The sequence below is a fragment of the Rhinolophus ferrumequinum genome, chromosome 8 (genome assembly GCF_004115265.2).
Source record: "Rhinolophus ferrumequinum isolate MPI-CBG mRhiFer1 chromosome 8, mRhiFer1_v1.p, whole genome shotgun sequence".
Lineage (NCBI taxonomy): Eukaryota > Metazoa > Chordata > Mammalia > Chiroptera > Rhinolophidae > Rhinolophus > Rhinolophus ferrumequinum.
Genome location: NC_046291.1, coordinates 92,457,327 through 92,480,203, shown reverse-complemented (window position 1 = coordinate 92,480,203; position 22,877 = coordinate 92,457,327). Strand labels below are relative to the sequence as shown.

General features: G+C 41.6%; 1 non-coding gene and 1 pseudogene across 1 annotated transcript; both read right to left on the bottom strand.

Annotated features, from left to right (window-relative positions):
• Positions 1-9,099: 9,099 nt before the first annotated feature.
• LOC117025594 (40S ribosomal protein S3a-like) lies at positions 9,100-9,911 on the bottom strand (annotated as a pseudogene).
• A 7,317-nt stretch (positions 9,912-17,228) lies between these two features.
• LOC117026386 (U6 spliceosomal RNA) lies at positions 17,229-17,335 on the bottom strand. Its single transcript, XR_004423739.1, has one exon. It is a non-coding gene; the product is annotated as a U6 spliceosomal RNA (small nuclear RNA).
• Between the last annotated feature and the right edge of the window lie 5,542 nt (positions 17,336-22,877).

The following is a 22,877-nucleotide window of genomic DNA, read 5'->3' as shown; positions in this document are numbered from 1 at the left end:
AGGCCATAGCTATGGGCAACCCCCATGGGGCCCTAGTCCAGACATGTGGAGAAAACCTATGCTTTGGAAGACAAACCCCATGCCGAGATTTGTTTCAAAGCTTAGTTTACCAGGAAACCCACTACTCACCTGTATTGTTACCGAGAAGACTAGCCTAAATGTGCAGCTGCTCTGGTTTTGAAAGGAGAGGGCTGACTTAGCTCTACCCCACTGGGCCGTACTCTTGACCTTAACCTCCCGAATACCCTGGGCATCTCCTCAGGATACTGATTAAAGACCAGATATATTAACAGTGTGTCAGGCACCGTTCCGAGCACTGGTGACCCAGCCCGCACAGGGCTTACTGTCCAATGGAGAAGACAGATACCACACAAGCAATTATGCAGGTAACGCGTGTTATGAAAGGCAAGTATAGTAACCCATGGGCATATAACAGGCAGACTGAACCCATCTCAGGGATCAGAAAAGTGTTCAATCATTCCATGAGAGGAGAGACAGTGTACAGAGCTCTGAGGAGGAAGAAGCAGGGTGACTTTGATGAAACAACTGAAGCCCAATGTGGCTAGAGCCTAATAAAAGCAGAGACCCAAGCTCATTGCAGGATAGGGCCTGGGCCTTTGTATTTTTGCCACGTTCCCTAAGCTGTCCAGATGCCCGAAATTTGAGAAGCACAGCCTTAGAAGAATAACGCACTGGGCTGCCTCTCCCACACCATGCCAACCACAGCCTGTATTGGGTGGAACTCCCTCCTACAGGTCTGGTCTAAGTTCTCCACATCATTCAATCTGCTATCGTTTCTTTAACCTTTTCCAGATTGTGGGTTTTTTTCATTATTATATGCCTTTATTTGTTTTTAAAATAAACTTTATTCATGTACTTATATACAGCATTTTACCAATTAAAATTTTAACAAGTCAACAAGTTTCAACAAATATATACAGTTATAAAACCACCATCACTACAAAAAGTTCTCTCGTGACTCTTTGCAACCAACCCTCTTCTCCCACTCCTGGCCCTGAGCAAACCACTGATGAGCTTCTGAAACATAATTTTATACGAATGAAACCATATAGCATGTAGCCTTCTGTGTCTAGCTTCTCATTGAGCATATACGCTTTCGGGTTTTATCCGTGTTGTGTACGTCAGTTACTCATGTCACTTAATTACTAAGTGGTACTTGTGTACATAACTACAATTGCTCACCAGTTGATGGGCATTTGAGTTGTTTCCAGTGTTTGGCTATTATGGATAAAACTTCTGTGAAAAATAAGTACAAGTTTTCGTGTGGACATGTTTAATTTCTCTTGGGTAAGATGTGGGATTGCTGGGTTATGTGGCAGGTGTGTGTTTTACCTTTAGGAAACTGCCAACTGTTTTCCAAAGTGGCTGAAAAGTTTTGCATTCCCACCCAAATGTATGAAAGTTCCAGTGTCTCCACATCCTCACCAACACTGGTATATTAGTCTTTTTAATGTTAGCTATCTCAGATTGCACATTAATAAAATCATTCTTCCTGCAGGAGGAAAATGGATGGAAAGGGACAAAAGACTGTTTAGGTGGCTTTTGTACTACTCTAGGTGGATGGCTTTAAGAGATAGTTAGCAAACCTCTGGTCTACTTTCTGGCTGCAAGAAAGGGACAAAGAAATTTACCTTTGAATGTGTTGAATGCACTGAGTATACAGAGGAAATAGGGACTTGACCACAGTTGAACAGTGATCAAGTCACAGAGCTACAAGAAAACTCTTGTCCCACCACAGACCTGCTGCTGACCCTGCTTTGGGGCCTGAGGACCCCATCAGTGGAGGAGGAGGGGTCAAGGCAGAGATGTTCTTGTCCCCTTGGCTGGAATGTAAATCCTCTGGAGCACAGACCCCTTCCCTCTTGATTTACAGTTTCTAAACTCTTCCCTCCCGCTCAGAGTTTAGTAAGTGAGTGAAGAGAACAGACCTTTCTAACAGTCTTTCCACAGGAAGCTTGTTTCTCTGACACTCTCTCAGGTCTCCCATCTGTGTATTTGCGGCCTCTTTCCTAAGCAGGCCTAGACATGCAAAAGAGCAGCCTTACACGCAGCATCACCGCAGCTCTTGAACAAGGTGAAGTGCATTGCACTAACTTTGCAAGGATTGATTATCATAGTTTTTATCTTCCAGGATTCCCGTAGGACAGGCTGCTAAGTCCTCAGGCCCTGCTCCAATGGCTCCGTCCTCTCAGCTGTTTCCCTGAAGCCACATAAAAACCTGTTTTCACCCCCGTTCTCAGAGTCGACTGAAATGGGCGCTGCCCACAGAAAGTACACTATGAATATAAGGTATGCCAGTCAACCACACAGCTCCCAGTTCACCATATTTGTCAAGAGGCCAATCAGCTCTAAGCATTCCCTTGGAGAAAAATGCTCATTTATTGGGAGAACAGTGTGGAGCTTCGGCTGAAACGACTTTGCCTTCAACAGCAACTTTTTAATCCCTTTGTCTGGTGCATGAAATCAGTTCCCAGAACACATTAATAACCGGGGTTATTAATAACCGTGGGACCTCTTCCCAGTCTCCAGACCAATTGGCAGAATCCTCTGGTTCCTTCCTTCTGGGTGCTTCGATTATTTAGAGCTGGGAAGTGGCCTCACTGAAACCTGGACGGTTTTCCCCCAGCTTGGGAACTGCAGACCACTCCCTGCTCCAAACCCCAGACCCCAAACCGACCCGCCAGGAGGCCTCCCTGCGCTGGCTCAGCCTGGCTGGCATCTGTGCTTCAGCGGAGACGCTCCTGCTCTCTCCAGGGGAGGTGGCGTGTACCTCTCCTCCAAGTGCAGTCTCAAGTGTTGACAGGGATCCGTGGAGCCGGCCTGATTTAGAACGAGGTCACTGTGAGCTGCCTCCTGCCCTGTGGACTCCTGAACCACGTGCGGCTGTGGAGGCCCCGGAGTCAGCTGCTGGGCAGGTGCTCGGCAGGGCCCAGATCTTAATTGGGAACATTGGGGTGTACACTTCTCCAGGAGGAGCTCCGATCAGCGCAGCAGCTCCCATGGCAGGGGGGTGTTGTAAATGTAGGTCTTCCTGCAGAGCTTGTCCTCAGCTGTCCTCCTCTTTCCTCTTTTCACCTGTTCTCAGGGCCTAGCCGTGCCTGTGGCTTTACCAGGGTCCCAACTCAGGAAACTGCTCCTCGGACTCTCACCTTCCCAGCTCCACACTACCCATCTGCCTGTGGCCGCGTTGTCAGAGATGGCACACTGGCATCCTAAACACAGCGTGGCATCCACACTGGGGTGGACAGGCCTGGCGTCACCCTCCCTGCCCCAAGCCTGTTACTCACTGTAAAGAAGCTGAAACAAGGACACCTGCCTGGTGAGCATTAGTAAAGGTGGGAACAGAGCACCTTCCCACCAGCACGCTGCGGGCACACACCGAGTGACCACCAGGGCTCACCTCACCTTCCCCACACCTGCTCACTCTCCTCCTACATCATTTCCCAGCTAATGGCTCCCTTAGTCATGCAGCCTGAATGACAAAGCAGTGCTCTTCTTTTCTTTTTTGTTGTTAAGGAAATCTGGCTAAGACAATGATGAAAAAATTGCATGCTATGTATCTTCAATCTGGCCTCCAGCCTATAGCTTATTTTCTTCTTAGCAAGAAAGATAGATGGAGACCTATGCTCTCCATTAAGGTTAACCAAAGCTGCTCAGTGAAGTGTCTCTGGTTGAGAATGTTTCCTAAATCTCATCTAACTGTCCTCTAAGTGGGTTTTATCTCACACCAGGATCGGAGGCTGGTAGTTCTTTTCTCAGATTGGGTGCTTCTGCCCACAACGCAGTATTCTTGCACATCTTTCATTATTTTTGTCTTTTGTGGTAAAATATACATACCATAAAGTTTACCATTCTAACCATTTTCAAATGAACAATTCAGTGGTGCTGAGTGCATTCACATGGTTGTGCCACCGCCATCCATCTCCAGAACTTTCCCATCTTCTCACACTGTAACTCTGTACCGGTTAAACACTAACTCTCCACTCCCCCCTGCCACCAGACCCTAGCAACACTTCTACTTTCCTGTCTCTACGAAGGTTACTCCTCTAGGTTCCTCATACAAGTGGAATCACACAGTATTTTTCTTCTTGTGACTGGCTTATTTCACAAAGCTTAATATCTTCAAGTTCATCCATTATTGGAGCGTATGACAGAATGTCCTTCCTTTTGAAGGCTGATTTATATATATCCATATATATACACCACATTCTAAAAATTCACAGATTTGTCTAGTTTTTAAAAGCATTTTTGGAGAGGAAATTCATGAACAGAGTTTAAAACCCACATATTACAGAGAAGTGTGCAGTGAAACCTTGTCCGCTCCTGGCCAGAGGCAAGCCCCACCCTCACTGGCTCCTGGCTCGGAGGCGGCCCACCACTGGCGTGGCTGGCCACCGCAGGCCAGGGCCCCCACATGGGGGCTGCTTCCTCCCCAAGTGCCTGGAGACATCTTTCTCACAAGAGCCAGCACAAACGCCTTCCTTCGAAAGGCCTCTGAACTCCTTCCGCCATCTCAACCAGAACTTCGCTCACCTTCCGTTGTGCTCCTACGACAGTGACCCTTCTCTGACTTTGCTCTGTAGTCAATTGCTACTCTCCAACTCCCCCAAGATGAGGAAACTCCTGGAAAGAAGAAAAGGAAACGGGTTTATCTTGGAATATCCCCAGATCTAGCCCATGCCCTGCAAAGAGGAAGCACAGTCCGCATTTGTGGAATCAAGAGGACAGTGCCTGTGTGACTTCTTGGCACGGTGCTGGGTGCAGAGACTGGCCTGTGAGTGTTACTCAGCTTCTCAGAGCCCCCGTTTCCTCAGAGCACTGGGGATGATGGTCTTTCCTCACAGGCTTGCTGAGAGGACTCAATCAGTGTAGGTTAAGCACGTGGGGGTTTAATAAATGTGCATCCTCCTAGATGGGAGCAGAACTAGCTGTTAGGTGCCAGGGGTTGTGACACTCGTGCACCTAGACAAACAGACCCTGGTGCAGTGCTAAGTGTCCCCCTTTCCACACAACTGAAGGAAGGGAAGCGGGTGGCTTTGGATGAGGGAGGCTGGTTCCTGCAGCAGAGACAAGGGGGGAAGAGTGAGCCTCAGTGGTGTCTGCAGTCCTGGGCACTGCCTTGGAGGCTTCCACAGATGGGAAAAGCCCCTTCTGGGAGAGGGATTTATTTGTACAGGGCGCGATCTTGGAAAGGGGGCACATTGTGCACGTGGGCAGCTGGCCAGAGGTGTGCGGCCGGAGGTGTGCGTCCTCATACTGCGTTGGTGGTTTTATTTCTTTTTCTTTTCCCTCTTTTGGTGAACTACCTGGAGAATTATTTCGTCCAGCCGACAGGTCAATGCTGAGGTCTGCACAGAAGCGGCAGCTCACCAACCCCCACCCTTGCTTCCTCCTCCCTCTTTCCCAACTCTCTCTTCCTGCTCTTCCTGTGGGGCCCTGAGGGGGTGGGGAGCATTGCCAAAGGATGGGGATTTAAGTGCACTTAACCCCTGAGCCCAAATGCCCTGATGCCACAAAGCTCAGTTCAGCTTGGCCTTGCCTCTTCATGGAAAAATTCTCTGGTGCTTTCTCATTTGACAGTGCAACCAGAGAGTCCTCAGTTCAAAAAGGAAAGCTGGTCTTCTACCCATTCACTCATTCATTAATAATCTTTATGAAAATAGCTACGAAATGGCACGGCAGGCACTGTTCTGTGGGGTATACCTTGCGTTTGTACAGACTTACAACAACCACTCCCGTCTCCCACGGTCAGTCCCATCCAACCCTCCCCCTGGCTGTCACCTCTTATTCCTGAGGCCGCTGGGACTGTCCTACCCACTGGCCCTCCCTGAAACCAGGTGTAGGTTTCAGCTTTCTCTGTGTAATGCTTGGTATCTTTTGTCTGTTGCTTTTTGGTTTTCTAAATTTTGTGGATATCTCTGATAGGTAGTCATCTTCTTTCCCTATTTCTTTGTCTTTTGGATTTATGCCAGTTCTGATCCTTTCATTAACTGTTTAGTGATGTTTCCAGTTGAAATAAAGATAAATTCTGGTGTTCCGGCTGCCATATTCAATTAGAATTTCCTTCCAACTTAATTTTCACTTGAAATACAAGGTGTGATCAAACAATACGGTGAATGTTTAAATAAAAAAAGTTTGTTACAGTGAAAGGCACATAACCGTTAATCCCCCTCAAAATACTCCCCCTCACTTCAAACACACTTATCCCACCATTCTTGCCACTTTCTGAAGCAGTTTTGGAAGTCCTCTTTCATGAGTGTCTTTAGTTGCACTACTTATATATGGTTGATAAACATTTGGATTGTTTCCAGTTTGAAGCTATTTTGAATAAAGGTGCTATGAACATTCTCATGAATGTCATGTGGTAGTTATAAGCCCTTATTTCTGTTGGGAAAATGCTCAGGAGTGGAATTGCTGGATCATAGATAAACTTATACGCAGCTTTAATCAATACTGCCAGCCTTCCAAAGTGAGTGGATTCTCCCTGGTTTCTCCTTCTCAGTCTCCTTTGCTGTTTGTTCCTCATCTTTACAACCTCTAAATGTTGTGTGTCCAGGACTCAGTTCTTGAACTATTTTTTTTTCCATCCATACTCACTCTCTTGGTGGTCTTATCCAGTCATATGGCTTTAGATACTGCTATGGACTGAATTGTGCCCTCCCCAAATTCACACGTTGGACCCTTAACCCCCAATATGACTGTATCTAGAAATTGGGCTTTTAAGAAGTAACTAAAGTTAATTGAGGTCATAAGGGTTGCGTCCTAATCTGGTATGATTAGTAACCTTTCTGTCTCTCTGAGTGCCAGCACCAAAAGAAAGGCCATCTGAGCACACAGTGATAAGGCAGCCATCTGCAAGCCAGAGAGTTCTCACCAGAACCTTATCGTGCCGGCACCTGACTCATAGACTTCTAGCCCAGAACTGTGAGAAAATAAATGTCTGCTGTTTAAGCCACCCAGCCTATAGTATTTTGTTATGGCAGCCTGAACTAAGACAAATTCTGTTTGTACATTATCTTCCAAATTTATATTTCAAGCGCAGACTTCTTACTTGAATTCAGACCCATAAATTTAACTGCCTACTCGACATTTTTACTTGGATAACTAATAGACATTTCAAACTCACTGTGTAAAACTAAGCACATGATCTCTCACAAAATAGGACTTCCCCTCATCTTCTATTTCTCAGTTCATACTTAACCCTCTTCTTCCAGGTGCTCTGACAAAATACCAGGAATTATCCTTGACTCCTCTCTTTCTCCCACAGACCATTTCCAATTTACCTGCAAATCTTATTGGCCGTTCCTTCAAATGTATGTTCTAAAAATGGACTAGTTCTCACTCTGACCATTGCCACACAGATATCTGGCATCTGTATCCAACTACCTCCAATTCTGCCCCTCCCACTACTATACAGTTTACTCTCAACACAGAAAACAGAGTGATCCTGTTAAAATGTAAGAGGTGTGATCAAACGATACAATGAATGTTTAAACCTTTTAAAAAATTTATTACAGTAAAAGACACATTGCCATTAATCCCCCTCAAAATATTCCCCCTCGCTTCAAACACACTTATCCTATCATTCTTGCCACTTTCTAAAGCAGATCTGGAAGTCCTCTTTCGTGAGTGTCTTTACTTGCACTGTTGTAGCTGCCTCGATGTCCTGAATCGATTCAAAACGTTTACTTTTCATGGTCATTTTGACTTTGGCGAAGAGCCAGAAATCGCACGGTGCCAGATCCGGTGAATAAAGTGGATGAAAACACACCGTAATGTTTTTATTTGACAGAAATTGCCGTACCAGAAGCGATATGTGACACGGATCATTGTCATGGTGAAGGATGAAGTAAAGACACTCACAAAAGACGACTTCCAGAACTGCTTCAGAAAGTGGCAAGAATATGGGATAAGTATGTTTGAAGCGAGGGGCAGTATTTTGAGGGGATTAATGGCAATTTGTCTTTTACTGTAATAATTTTTTTTTAATTTAAACATTCGCTATATTGTTTGATCACACCTTGTAAGTCAGGTCATAACAGGATCAAAAGCTTCCAATGGCTTCCCATTTCAGCAGAGTTAAAGGCAAAGTTTTACTATGGCTTATAAAGCCTCAGGTGGTCTGACCCCTGTCTACCTCTCCACTCTAGCCACATGATCTCTGTGGTTATGTCTCCTTCCTCAGTCCTATTTTGTATATTTCTACATGTGCTCTTTTTTCCTAATTGGGTTTATAAGAAGTTAATCTATGTTACTGGTCTTTTTAAAGTACTACTTTGGATTTATCGATCGCTGCTTTCCTCCTCCTCTACTTCCTCCTCCTTTGCTTCGTTTTCCACTCTATTAGTCTCAATTTAATGTTTATTAATCCTTTCCTCCTTATTTCTTTTGGTCTATTTTGCTATTTTTTTTTTAGTTTCTTAATATGAAAATTAAATTATTTTATATATGATCTTTCTTTGTTGTCTTCTTTAGCAATGAAATAACTTTAACTCATATATTTTGTTCTTTTCTGCTTTTATGCATCCTACAGGTTTTGGTATAAAATATTCTCCTTTTTATTACTTATAAGATTATGTATGTATGTATGTATGTATGTACTCATTTATTTTTTATTTATTTATTTTTTTAAGATTTTATTGGGGAAGGGGAACAGGACTTTATTGGGGAACAGTGTGTACTTCCAGGCCTTTTTTCCAAGTCAAGCTGTTGTCCTTTCAGTCTTAGTTGTGTAGGGTGCAGCTCAGCTCCAGGTCCAGTTGCCGTTTTTTCTAGTTGCAGAGAGCGGGAGTCCGGCAACCTTGTGGTTGAGAGGACGCCCTCCAACCAACTGAGCCATCCAGCTCAGCGGCAGCTCAGATCAAGGTGCTGTGTTCAATCTTAGTTGCAGGGGGCGCTGCCCACCATCCCTTGTGGGACTCGAGGAGTTGAACCGGCAACCTTGTGATTGAGAGCCCACTGGCCCATGTGGGAATCGAACCGGCAGCCTTTGGAGTTAGGAGCATGGAGCTCTAACCGTCTGAGCCACCGGGCCGGCCCCATTTATTTATTTTTAACATCAGGAACAGGTTTTATTTGTCACCATGAAAAGTCTGAATTTTTAACAGATTCTTGAACCGGAGGCTCATACGCATCAGCTTGTTCAGCTTTAGCACCTGTCTCATCCCCAGTAGCTTTTCCAGAACTGCTACCTTCACCATGAAGCTCCATGAGTTCTCCCTGTTCAGACTTGCGCTTCTTCAGCGTTTTGACTTTTCTAACAAAGACATTACGGAGTGGAGAGATAGATTGGCAAACCTTGTCTGTATCTTTTCCAGTGCTGTCTGGAATCCATTTATTGAACACTTCTTTCAAGTCATTTGCCTACACCTCTTGGGTCATGATTTCTATCATCTTCTTCCAGATATGGCATACCTGTTGATCCTGATCATAGGAGTTCTTCCGAATATGATTGCTGCGTTTTTTAGTAAAGCCAACACAGAATCCATGAAGCAAATAACCATTGGTAGTCTTGACATCAACATGAGCTTCAATCACGGTTGGGCATTTTTTGACCATGGAGCACATTTTGTCACAGGTAAGATCCATGCCGTGAAAATTAGTCAGGCAGTTTTTCCCTGAACCTCAGTTATTACCTTGAATTTTCTAAATGCAACTCCATCATTATGCAGATCAGCTAGGCTCACTTCAAAAACACAATCCTTAAGATCATCAGATGTGATTTTGGTTCCCTGAGTTACTGTGACTAGTGTTTTCTCAATGTTTTTTATAGTGAACATAGCTGGTGTTTTCACATCATACCACACCTTCTTAGAAAGTGGTTCATCTGCTCTCTTCTTGGCTCCCTTTTTGCTGCCTTTCGTAAGGCACTTGTTCTTGCCAACTGCCATGGTGCTGTTCAGAGAGCCAAAAAGGATAATTTATAATTTCAGAGTTGATAACTTGGAAAGGAGGGGAAAAGCTCTTCCTCTACCCTCTTAGGTTCAGTGCCTGAGGCCAGCAAATTAAACTGATAAAGAACAGATTAAGGAGAGGAAAAAAACATATTTAATTACATACCTATGCAGAGTAGTTCATAAACAAATGTGACTCAGGGAGGCAGTTAGAAATCGGGGCTTGCATGTCATTTTAACAGGGTGATAAAGTGTGGAGCAGAGGCTAGACAAAGGAAAAGGGATTTGAGGATTCTGGGAATAAGTTAAAGGAAGGAGGATAGAAAATGTATGGTAAACAAGGTCTGTTTAGTAAGATTTGCTATGCAGATAAGAGTCATCTCAGGTGATAAGAGTTGCCACCTGTCTCTGGAGTAGTTCTCTTCCTGCTACAGGAGAGGGAGACACCTTTGCAAAAGGAAATTCATGTTATTTACTTACATTATCTTTATTTACATTATATTATATATATTAAATTATACTATTTACATTATAATTTATTTAAAATCCATTTATTTATTTCCAAAGGGAAATTTATACCCTGCTTTTAGACAGAAATGTAGACGGCAGAGAGCTATGAGGTGTGATCAAAAGATACAGTGAATGTTTAAATAAAAAAAGTTATTACAGTAAATGGCACATTGCCATTGATCCCCCTCCAAATATTCCCTCTCACTTCGAACACACTTATCCCATCGTTCTTGCCACTTTCTGAAGCAGTTCTGGAAGTCCTCTTTCATGAGTGTCTTTAGTTGCGCTGTTGTGGCTGCCTCGATGTCCTAAATCATTTTGACTTTAGGGAAGAGCCAGAAGTCCCACGGTGCCCAATCTGGTGAATAAGGTGGATGAGGACACACCATGATGTTTCTATTTGACAGAAATTGCTGTACCAGAAGTGATGTGTAACACGGAGCTTTTTTGTTGTGATCACAAAAATACAGTGAATGTTGCTGCCGAGTGCCATCCAGTGGACAGGCAGGGATCTTCAATATAGGAAGCAGCGCCTCGAACCTTAGTAACAGGGTGTGTGACAAGTTTCAACTTGTTCAACGCAGTCAGTTGGGTGTGAGCTACGGTTGAGAGAAGATTTGTTTTAAAAGTGTGCTGTAAATCATCCTCTATCATGACAATGCTCCATGTCACATATCGCTTCTGGTATACAGAAATTTCTGTTAAATAAAAACATTATGATGTGTCCTCATCTACCTTATTCATGGGATCTGGCTCTGTGTGACTTCTGGCTCTTCCCCAAAGTCAAAATGATTCAGGACATCGAGGCAGCCATGACAGCACAACTAAAGACACTCATGCAAAAGGGCTTCCAGAACTTCAGAAAGTGGAAAGAATGATGGGATAAGTGTGTTCCAAACAAGGGGGAGTGTTTTGAGGGGGGTTAATGGTAATGTGTTTTTTACTATAATAAATTTTTTTTAAAACATTCACTGTATTGTTTGATCACACCTCATAGTATAGTTCGATATCAGGTAGTGTGATACCTTCAACTTTGTTCATCTTTCTCAAGTTTGCTTTGGCTATTCAGGGTCTTTTGTGGTTCCATATAAATTTTAAGACTATTTGTTCTAAGTCTGTGATAAATGCCATTAGTAGTTTGATAGGGATTGCATTGAATCTATAGATTGCTTTGGGTAGCGATGTTTTGGGACATTTTAACGATACTAATTCTTCCTATACATGAATATGATATGTCCTTCCATTTATTTATATCTTCTTCAATGTCTTACTTCAGTGTTCTCTAGTTTTCCAAATACAGGTCTTTTACCTCCTTGGTTAAATTTATTCCTAGGGGGCCGTCCCAGTGGCTCAGGCAGTTAGAGCTCCATGCTCCTAACTCCGAAGCCAGTTCGATTCCCACATGGGCCAGTGGGCTCTCAACCACAAGGTTGCCAGTTCAATTCCTCGAGTCCCGCAAGGGATGGTGGGCAGCGCCCCCTGCAACTAAGATTGAACACGGCACCTTGAGCTGAGCTGCCGCTGAGCTCCTGGATGGCTCAGTTGGTTGGAGTGCATCCTCTCAACCACAAGGTTGCCAGTTCGACTCCCGCAAGGGATGGTGGGCTGCGCCCCCTGCAACTAGCAACGGCAACTGGACCTGGAGCTGAGCTGTGGCCTCCACAACTAAGACTGAAAGGACAACAACTTGAAGCTGAACGGCACTCTCCACAACTAAGATTGAAAGGACAACAACTTGACTTGGAAAATAAAAGTCCTGGAAGTACACACTGTTCCCCAATAAAGTCCTATTCCCCTTCCCTAATAAAATCTTAAAAAAAAATTATTCCTAGGTATTTTTTTGCGGGAAGAGGGGGATGAAATTGTAATGGGATTGTTTTCTTAATTTCTCTTCCTGACAGTTCATTATTGGTGTATAAAAATGCAACCGATTTCTGAATATTAATTTTGTATCCTGCTACTTTACTGAATTCATTTATTCGTTCTAATAGTTTTTTTGGTGAAATCTTTAGGGTTCTTTCTATATAATATCATATCATCTGCAAATAATGCCAGTTTTACTTCCTCCTTTCCAATTTGGATGCTTATTTTTTCTTGTCTGATTGCTGTGCTAAGATTTCCAATACTATGAATAACAATAGTGATAGGGGACATTCTTGTCTTGTTTAGGATCTTAAGGAGAATGCTTTTAGCTTTTCCCCATTGATTATGATGTAAGCTGTGGGTTTGTTATAGATGGCCTTTATTATGTTGAAATATAATCCCTCTATTCCGACTTTGCCAAGAGTTTTTACCATAAATGGATGCTGGATTTCGTCAAATGCTTTTTCTGCATCTATTGATATGATCATATGATTCTTATCTTTCATTTTGTTTAAGTGGTGTATCATATTACTTTATTTGCAGATATTAAGCCAAACTTGCATCCCAGAAATAAATCCCATTTTATCATGGTGTATGATCTTTTCAATGTATTGCTGAATCTGGTTTGCTAAGGTTATGTTGAGGCTTTTTGCATCTATGTTCATAAGGGATATTGGCCTATAGTTTCCTTCTTTTGTAATGTTTTTGTCTGGTTTTGGAATCATAGTTAAGATGACCTCGTAAAATGAGCTTGGGAGCCTTCTGTCTTCTTGAATTATTTAGAATAGTTTGAGAAGGATCGGTGTTAATTCTTTTTTGCATGTTTGGTAAAATTCACCTGTGAAGTCATCTGACCCAGGACTTTTATTTGTTGAGAGTTTTTTGATTACTGATTTGATTTCGTTTGTAGTAATTATTCTGTTCAGGCTTTTTGTTTCCGTCTTCAGATTTTCTTGATTCAGTTTTGGAAGATTTTATGTTTCTAGGAATTTATCCATTTTTTTTTCAGATTGTCAAATTCGTTGACATATAATTGCTCATAGTATTTTCTTATAATCCTTTGTATTTCTGTGGTGTCCGTTTTTGCTTTTCCTCTTTCATTTTGGACTTTATTTATTTGGGTCCCCTCTCTTTTTTTCTTGATTAGTCTGGTTAAAGGTTTGTCAATTTTGTTTATCTTTTCAAATAACAAGTTCTTGGTTTCTTTGATCTTTTGTATTTTTTTAGACTCTATTTTCACTCTGATCTTTATTATTTTCTTCCTTCTCACTTTGGGCGTTGCTTGCTGTTCTTTTTCTAGTTCCTTTAGGTGTAACGTTAGATTGTTTATTTGAGATTTTTCTTGTTTCTTGAATTAGGCTATTAGGTGTATTTTTAATAGTTTTTTCTTTATGTATTCAGCTCCTAAGTTATTTAGTGCATACAGTTTTATAACTATTATATTATCCTCATTAATTGTGCCTTTTATCATTACCTAATTGCTCTCTATTTAAGTTGATGCTTTTTACCTTGATTTTTACTAATTCTGCTTTGTTTGTTTGCTAGTAATTGCTTGGTATCTCTTTGTTTCTTTAGTTTCAACCTTTATCTATCACTTTGTTTTACTGCATTTATTATCATAGAGCTAGGTTTGGTTTTTCATCTAATTTGACCCTTTGTCTTTCTTTGTGAGAATTCAGTCAGTCTGTCCCTTCTGTTTTCAGATTTGATTAAATTGCTATTTATTGATTCTTTCCCCCTTTTAAAATTGGTGAACTGCAGTGTAGCTTTAAAATTTCTACTGTATGTACATTTCTCTGTGCTACTACTATATAAAAACAGGTAAGTATTTTCACCTCTGATATTTAACTTCCTCCACAGGTTTACTCTCTTCCAAAGGAACTTGTTCAAAGCAGTATTTTTCAAGCAATGAATTCCAACCCACTAATAAGTTGTAATGTTAATTACACTTGTGGATTATGATCACTTTTAAAAGAAAAAAAAAAGAATTATACTAGATAAATATCAGAGAACATAAAACATAGTAAGAAATCTTGTTTAAAAAACTGTTTTTGGGGTGGCCGGTTAGCTCAGTTCGTTAGAATGTGGTGCTGATAACACCAAGGTTGCAGGTTCAATCCCTGCAAGGGCCACTGTGAGCTGCACCCTCCTTAAAATAAATAAATTTAAAAAAAATAAAAGTTAAAAAAACAAACCTGTGCTTTTATTAATGTGTGTGTGTGTGTGTGTGTGTGAGAGAGAGAGAGAGAGTGAGTCTGTGTGTGTTCATTTGTGTACTGGGTCATGATATAAAATGCATTTTTTAATATGATTCCCAAAGAAGTTTGAAATCCAGATTTAAATGCATTTGTGTTACTTGTAAGGTTGAAAAGGATTGAGCGCCGACGCCTCATCTGTTCAGTGAAATTAATGAGCGTGGAATTTTTTCCTCTGTTAAAGCTTGCTTTCACTTTAAATATCAGAGAGCTGAATGCTGAGAGAAATTTAGAGCAGTGATTCTCCAAGTTGAGCATGCATAAGAATCACCTGAAGAGCTTGTTAAATCACAGCTTCCTGGGCCGCACCCAGAGATTCTGATTAGTAGGAGTTCTGGTTTATGGCCCATGAATTTGCATTTCCCAGAAGTTCCCAGGTAACGCTGATGCTGCTGGTGGGATAGCACTGATTTAGAGCAGCGATTCTCAAACTCGAGTATGCATCAGAATCACCGAGAGGGTTTGTCAACAGTGGTAGGCCCCACCCCCAGTTTTTGCTTCAGTAGGTCTGGGATGGGGCCTAAGAATTTGCATTTCTAACAAGGTCCCAGGTGATGCTGACGCTGCTGGTCTTGGAGCTACATTTTAAGAAGTGCTGATTCAAAGGAAGGAAAGGTAAGCTGTGATGGAGGGCGTAAAGAAAGACAAGGAGAAAAGACTGGAGCTGAGAAATGGCCTGCCTACATAGTTGCGTGCTCTGGGCAGCCAGGGATCCAAACCAGGCCTCTAGGGACCTAGTGGATGTTCCACAATAGGGCGAGGAAATAGAATATAACAACTACTGGGCCAGCTGCTCAACAATATCAGTAGCCATGGGCTTGCCAATAGCCAGACCATAGGCCACTTGGGTGGAAATGAATGCTACTGCCTATTGGTTTTGAAGCAAGGTGGAGGTAGAGTTTGTCAGCAAGATTTTCCTCTCTGGGATGCCTCACTCCCACCCCCAAAATGCCCTAGGATATTAAGATACAAGTACTGAAATGAGGGGAGGTGGGGTGGTCTCATAAAGAAAATAGGAAAGAGGGGAAAGGGATTTCCCACAGCTTAAGAAGAGATAGGTAGGTGTGTGTGTGTAGGGGTGAGGTATTGAGAGTTAGGGGCTCCCTGAGAGCCCTGGGCTACATCCTGGGGAGCAGCAAGGCTTTGAGAAACAAGGCTGCCGGCTCTAGGCCTCAGCAAGGAGGCAGTTGTCAGGGAAGCAGCATAGCAGTGGGGCCTGAAGGGAACCTTGCAGACTGGGGCCAGGGTGATTTCTAGTCCTCTCTATGGGCTGATGACCTTGAGGGGTAGGGACGTCTCACACTGTGAAGGGAAAATAGCCACTTGCAACAGCGCTTGCTGCAGGCAGTGTTGTGTTTCACTGCTGTTGGTTCTAATGAGTTAAAGCTGATAGAGGACCGTGAACTTCGAGTGACTCCAGGGACCCTTGCAGGACCTCACTGACCGTCACTGACCAAGACGGTAGGACTTGATTTAGACTCGTTTGTGCAGACTTGTGGGCTTACTCAGTCTTTTCCAGGGGGCTAGTTTTTCAGAGTTTGCCCCGTATAGCCATCTTCCTAGTCCTTAAAAACCCCGGCTTTTCTTTCTAGGGGGACTACTCAGTGAGTTCCTTTCTGGTGGGTAGCCCCCGCCTGGCCAGCACACAGACTCAGCTTTGTAATCCCTCCACCTCTGCTAGTCTTTGTTTTCTTCTTTGATAATCTGAAGGTCCTACCAAAATCACCCTGACAAACCCTCTCCAGGCCAGTGATGCTGGACTTCTGAACCAAAAAGGGCACTTTGGGAGCCCTTTTGTGCTCAGGTTTGCTCTTGCAGGGTCCCACTGTGGATGGTGCTTCTGTGCTGACCGAGCTTTGAGCGCTCCACCTGAGCCTTCCCTGGATGGCTTTTTGTTGTTGTTTTAACCGGAGAGTGTCCCGGTTACCATATTTTGACTTTTAAATAAATCCCAGCAGGCTCCTGTGAGACTATTTTAACTCTCAAGTGTTGTCTACTGAGCTTTCAGTCTTGGTTTGTTGTCTCATTTTTCAGGAGAGGAGTCATTGCCTTCTCCTGAGCTTACTTAAGTCTGTCTTTCTGCTGTGGAAGGAATTCCTCTGTTCTTTGGTAAAAAGAGGACTGCCCTGCTTGGAACTCTTAACACCCCTCCTCCCTAAGGAAGTTTGTCAGTCCTATGACTGACACCCTTTCTGGTGGGTCGTACAGTCTGTCACGTGCAGTCTAGGATCATGGAGTCCAGGTTGACAGCGCAAACATTTTGTAGGGGAAATTTCATGAATCAGGTCACAGGGTTTCTTAAATTCTACGGGAGCTCTTGTGTTAATTCGTTTATAGAAACATGAACCTTTACGTTAAGTTTTTAAAAAGCCCTCAAGAATTTCCAAAAGAAAAAAAAAACAATTTCGAATGTTTCAAATGTTTTGGGTTTTCTAAGAAAAGGGTTCCTGTTGAGCCTGCAATTCAAAAGGGAATAAACGTTTAGGTTAATGACCTTTGTTATTATGTTACAAACAACTCAATGTTTTTTTTTTTTTTTTAATTTATTTTTAATTTATTGGGGTGACAATTGTTAGTAGAATTACATAGATTTCAGTTGTGCAATTCTGTATCACATCATCCATAAATCACACTGTGTGTTCACCACCCAGAGTCAGCTCCCCTTCCATCACCATACATTTGATCCAAAAATATGGAACGCTTCACGAATTTGCGTGTCATCCTTGCGCAGGGGCCATGCTAATCTTCTCTGTATCGTTCCAATTTTAGTATATGTGCTGCCGAAGCGAGCACAACTCAATGTTTTTAACAATTCAAAGTGTTAATAGTTGTTATATAAATGTAAAAAGAGGAAATTTTAAACAATTTTTACTCAAGGTAAACCTTTGGAAAATAGACTACTTTTATATGATGTCCCACTGATTTATCACAGTATACAAATAATGTTAACATAATATTCTAGTTTATGCAAGATTCAGCTTATTTTTTCATAGAAAGCCTAGTTAATCTTAACTCTATATATTTTCTATACTGGTTTTATTGCTTTTAAACTAACATCGTTTTCATAAATATTTAAGAATGTAAAAATATAAACTTTTGTGTTCAACCAAGTTGAATATATAGTCAAAATCTTTGTGAAAGGGATTGATTCTCGGGACTCAGGTACGCTGCAAATAATGGGGATCTACAGAGATGCTCTAATCAACACATGTAAATTCTAAAAAGGTATTTTTTTCTGACAATTTTGACATCAATAGTAATTGCAGTTTTTCTTTAATTTCAAGGTTCTCTTAATGACTTTGATATTTGAAAGTAATGAGTGATTTTAGACAAAATTTCTAAGAAAATTAGAATTTCTTAGACAGAGCAAAAAAAATTTATTGAATTACTACGCTGTAGTTTTTTTATCCAGTAATTTTTACTTATATTTTTGCCTATACATCAACATATTTGTTCTTTAGAAAACATAATCAAAATGGTAAAGTAATGTGATAGATACATTGTTTTATGTTTATAGGGTTAACTATTTAAGATTTAAATTTATAGTTTCAGGTATAATTGTTATTGAACATTGAATATTATATATGTATGTTCAAGTACATAAAATAGTATGATAATATCAATAAGTAAAAAAACTTAGCTATAATAGAAAGGAGGGGACTGATAGCTAAGGGAAAATTGTGACCTCGGAGTATATAGTCTGCTCTCCATGGGAGGAAATAAAGAATGATTCTTGGCCAGTATACTCTGAGAAGAGAACAACATTACATTGCTTCATTGATATGTAAATTTTCAAGTCTCATGTGTCTACTGTTTTGCTTTTATGCCACATTTCACAATACTCCTAGGTTGTTTTAAGAAGCAATAAGGATTCTTCACTTCAAGAATCACTAATAAACTTAATTATTATTTTTAACTTCTCTTTAAATATTTTATTGTCACTCTGATTAATGACACAGCTAAGAGAAGAACTAACTATTCCTTGTTTTTGTGAACAGTCTATTCTGATGACTACTTTTGATATTGTTTTTTCCCACATTCAGACACCGAATTCATGAGTCATGAAACTGCTAAGACGTCTTTTATAGCTAAAATAACTTTGGGGTTTCCGGGAAGCCAAGGGGAAACACAAGATTTGGTCCTTCATCTTACAGAAGAGAGTTGATAAATATAAGTAGATTTGTTTGGCATTTTCTAGGTCAGCAATGTCCGGTAGAGCTTTCTGAGACAGTTGGAATGTCCTAGATCTGCACAGTGCAATGCTATAGCCGCTTGCCACGTGTAGCTACTGAAAACTTGAAATGTGGCTGGTGTATCTGAGGAACTAAGTTTTTAATCTTATCTAATTTTAAATAATTTAAATGTAAATAGCTACATGTGGCTAGCAGCTACTTATATTGGCCAGCACAAATTTTAAAAACTGGAAACTTCCATGAGAGCTATTTTGTTTACCAAACCCAAGATATTAAAACCTGAAAAATCAAAAGAAAAGTTTAGTCCTTCTAGTTGTATTATATGTAAGTAACTTGTTATTTACATAAATTTGTTTCAGTGGTTATATACTTTTCAGGTTGAAAAGAAATATACTCCTAGACCCTCATACTCGTACATTGACTAAATCAATTTTGACTAAATTGATAGGAATTATATCTTAAGAGAAGATTCTGCTTCCCTCCATTCTGTGTTAATGATTATAATAAACTAACCAGAGCCGTTTAGTCTTATCAACCACAGATTGGTTTCTATTTTTTCAACTTACATTTGCCCACAGCCCCTTTCTACAAGCTACACATCAGAGATTGAGTTTCCTGGAAGAAACATCAAAAAGTCTCAAACAACATACCAGACACTCTTGATTGTGGATACCACAGGGGATGAAATTGTAGGTGTAGACTTAGCAGTATACAGAACATCAACACAGGCATATGGATGTCAGACTAACAAATAGCTGAGTCAGGGCTCCCAGCACATTTCCCACGCAGAACAGAGGACTTCATGCATGGAAAGTGCTTAGCCCAAGATCTTCGGATCAGGTTGCATATCTATAAATAGGCCTACCTGTTTACATTTTAATTCATTAACTGCTTTTCATCACAAAACATACATTTTAATGACCATCTTAATTCTCCTAGCTCTGGGATAAACTTTATATAGATGACACATTTGTTGGATTCAGAAAGGCCATAGCTACTTAGGAAATTTAACTAACTTGGTTTGTCATCCCTTCTCTGGGATACCAAGAGGTCCCTTCTATTGAGGGTTTCTGCTACCAGTTCCAACCACGATAAGAGTGACCCATGGAAATTAAATTGTTTCTGCTTGGCTCACAATAATCTCATTTGTAAAAATTGTACCAGCAGGATAATTGGTTTTCTATGAAACCATATAATGTAAAAATATTGCAGATGGTATGACAACACAGGAAATGAATATTAATATTCTTTGTCTCAACTAATCAATCAAGGAAAATCTCTACACTATTTTCTGTTATAATCTAAGACATGTTTGCTTATAACGGCTCTCAGACATCTGAGAAGTATACTCACACGATTTACCAAAATTAGAGGTTGCACCCTTCATGTCTTTATGCATGTATGCCCCAGGACTATCACCACAAAAATGAGGCCGTGGAGAGGGAAGGGGTCTGCCGTCTGGAAAAGATCCAGATTCCATCACGGAGTTTTAATACCTCCACCCTAGTGGTGTCTCAATGCCTTGGTTCTTTCACCTGTATGATACTGGTTTCCATTGCTTTGTGTATGGGTTTCTTCCTTTGGCTTAGGATCTCTGATTTATTTAAAATGCTGCGTCTGAGACTGCGCCTAAAATTGGCAATGACAGAAAGTGAAACTGTATAGACTGTATCCTGCTTGCTGCAATGATGCTAGACTACAGACTCACTTTAGTTAATGCTGACAAAATAAGATGGCGTTCGAGCACTGGCTAACACCTCCTTTTGAATTTGAGTAGATGCTTCAGGATAAGATAGTGGTTCCTTCATAAAAGTAAGAACAAGTCAAAGGGTTGTCCAAGGTGGGGAAATTGACCAATGGTAAGTTTATGCCTGATAGCCAAATAGGAGGCTGGTTGAGGGACAGTCTACAACAGTGGTTATGTTCCTAACTGTTGCTCTTGTCAAGAGTATTTTCAGTATGGTCATACACAATGCTGCACAGACACTGTTCTGCTGGTTTACAAATCAGAGGATCCTACAACCAAAGAGACCAAAAACGACTCAAGTAAACACAAAGAAATTGTAGGAGACTGTCATGTGAAATGAATATAGTGGTATAGACCTCAAATCTGATAAACTGCCTATGCTCTGTGTGGTCATCTTGACCTTTTGGGATAAGGAAGGACTAAGAGGAGGGACTGTAAAAGAACATTTTCCATATGTAGCAGCATCTGCCAGGGAGATATAAAACATGAATGTTGTATTTCATCACAATTGGTACTAATGGGTTAAAGCTGATAAAGGACCATGAACTTTGAGTGACCCCAGTGCACCAGACTCTTATGCAGGACCTAGATGACCAACAGATGATCAGATTTGCTTTAGCCACCTGTATACAGGTCTGTGGCTTCATTCGGCTCTCTATAGAGAGCTGATATCCAACGTTTAGCATAACCACCTTTGTGGGGCCAGAGCCAGGAGTGCAGTTTCCAGGCTCTCGGCCTCACATGGAAAGGTGCTGGCTCAGGTAGTAAATGGGCATCAACTGTGATTGGATGGCCATCAGCTGTAGCTAGTTGGCCGTCAGCTGTAATCAGTGAGCCATTGGCCACTAATATAACTGCTGTGGCTACGCTAGCAGCAAAAATGGGGGCTCACAAGAAGATAGTGGCTGAGTTAGCAAGTGGTGGAGTGTGGATTGCGGATTGTAGAGAGGCGGATTGCAGCTAGCAAGTGAGGTTGATTGGCAGAGAGAAGTAGACAGCAGGTTGCAGACAGTGTGGCTCCTACTTCCTGTGTCTCCAACCCAGTCGTCAGGGAGAATATAGTGGTATGACTCCCCTACCTATGGCTCCGTGGGTGTTCCTTTTTGACCTCACCATATCCTGTGTTCTTATGTGGGGAGCAGGCCGTCCCACACGACACTACCTGAATCTGTGTCTCCTGGGCTGCAGCTCCTTTTTGCCGAAATAAATACTTTTTGTTGTGTAACACAGTCTAAAATTAATTTTGGTTTACATGTTTGTGGGGACAGAGCCAGGAGTGCAGTTTCCAGGCTCTCGGCCTCACATAGAAAGGTGCTGGCTCAGGTAGTAAATGGCCATCAACTGTGATTGGATGGCCATCAGCTGTAGCTAGTTGGCCGTCAGCTGTAACCAGTGAGCCATTGGCCACTAATATAACTGCTGTGGCTACGCTAGCAGCAAATGGGGGCTAGCAAGAAGATGGTGGCTGAGCTAGCAAGCGGTGGAGTGCAGGTTGCGGATCGTGTGGCTCCTGCTTCCTGTGTCTCCAACCCAGCCACCAGCAACACTATAGTGGTGTGACTCCCCTACCTATGGCTCCGTGGGTATTCCTTTTTGGCCTCACCATGTCCTGTGTTCTTATGTGGGGAGCGGAAGCTGAGACCCCACATGAGTCCCCGTGTGACAGCCTTTTTAGTCCTTTAAAAAATGTTTACAATATATAAAAATTTAATGGTAAAATACATTTTATTATTGGAGTGAGGAGATGTGCTCTGTTAATGTTTTAATAAAGGCAGGCAGTGTCTGTGGGGTCAGAGCCAGGATTTCAGGTCAGATGGAGTCTGCTCTGCCATTGACTTAGATATTTGCTCCGGCATTTGGAAAATTGAAGTTGAATTTGTACAATTCTAGGTGTTTGGAAAAAAAACAACAACCATTTTTTTTCCCCCTCAGGGAACTACTCAGTGAGTTTCTTCACTGGTTCCCTCCCCTGGCAGGTTAATAGACTCAGCTTTGGATTTCCTCCACCTTTAGTGGTCTTTATTTTATTTGTTGAAAAATACTTTGATGCTGTGTTAGTCTGCAGGACCTTTGCTCTATGAAGAAGGGAGTAGTGCCAATTATGACTGAAGCTGAATTTCCTATTGCCAAAGGGAGAGGGGCTCAGAATCTGAAAAAGAGTTTTCTCACACCCTATATGCCCTATGGATAAAGTGTGTGGATTGAGATTTTGATGTTCAAACTCATTGTACAGTATTGAAGGCTATAAAATGAAAACAAACAAACAAACAAAAAAACCCTTTCTCCTCATCCTCAACCCTCAACAAACTTCCCAACAGAGAATATAATAGTTTCTCATGTATTGCCTTATATGACCTTATTTTTTTCATAGATGGGATCATAGTATTCAAATTGT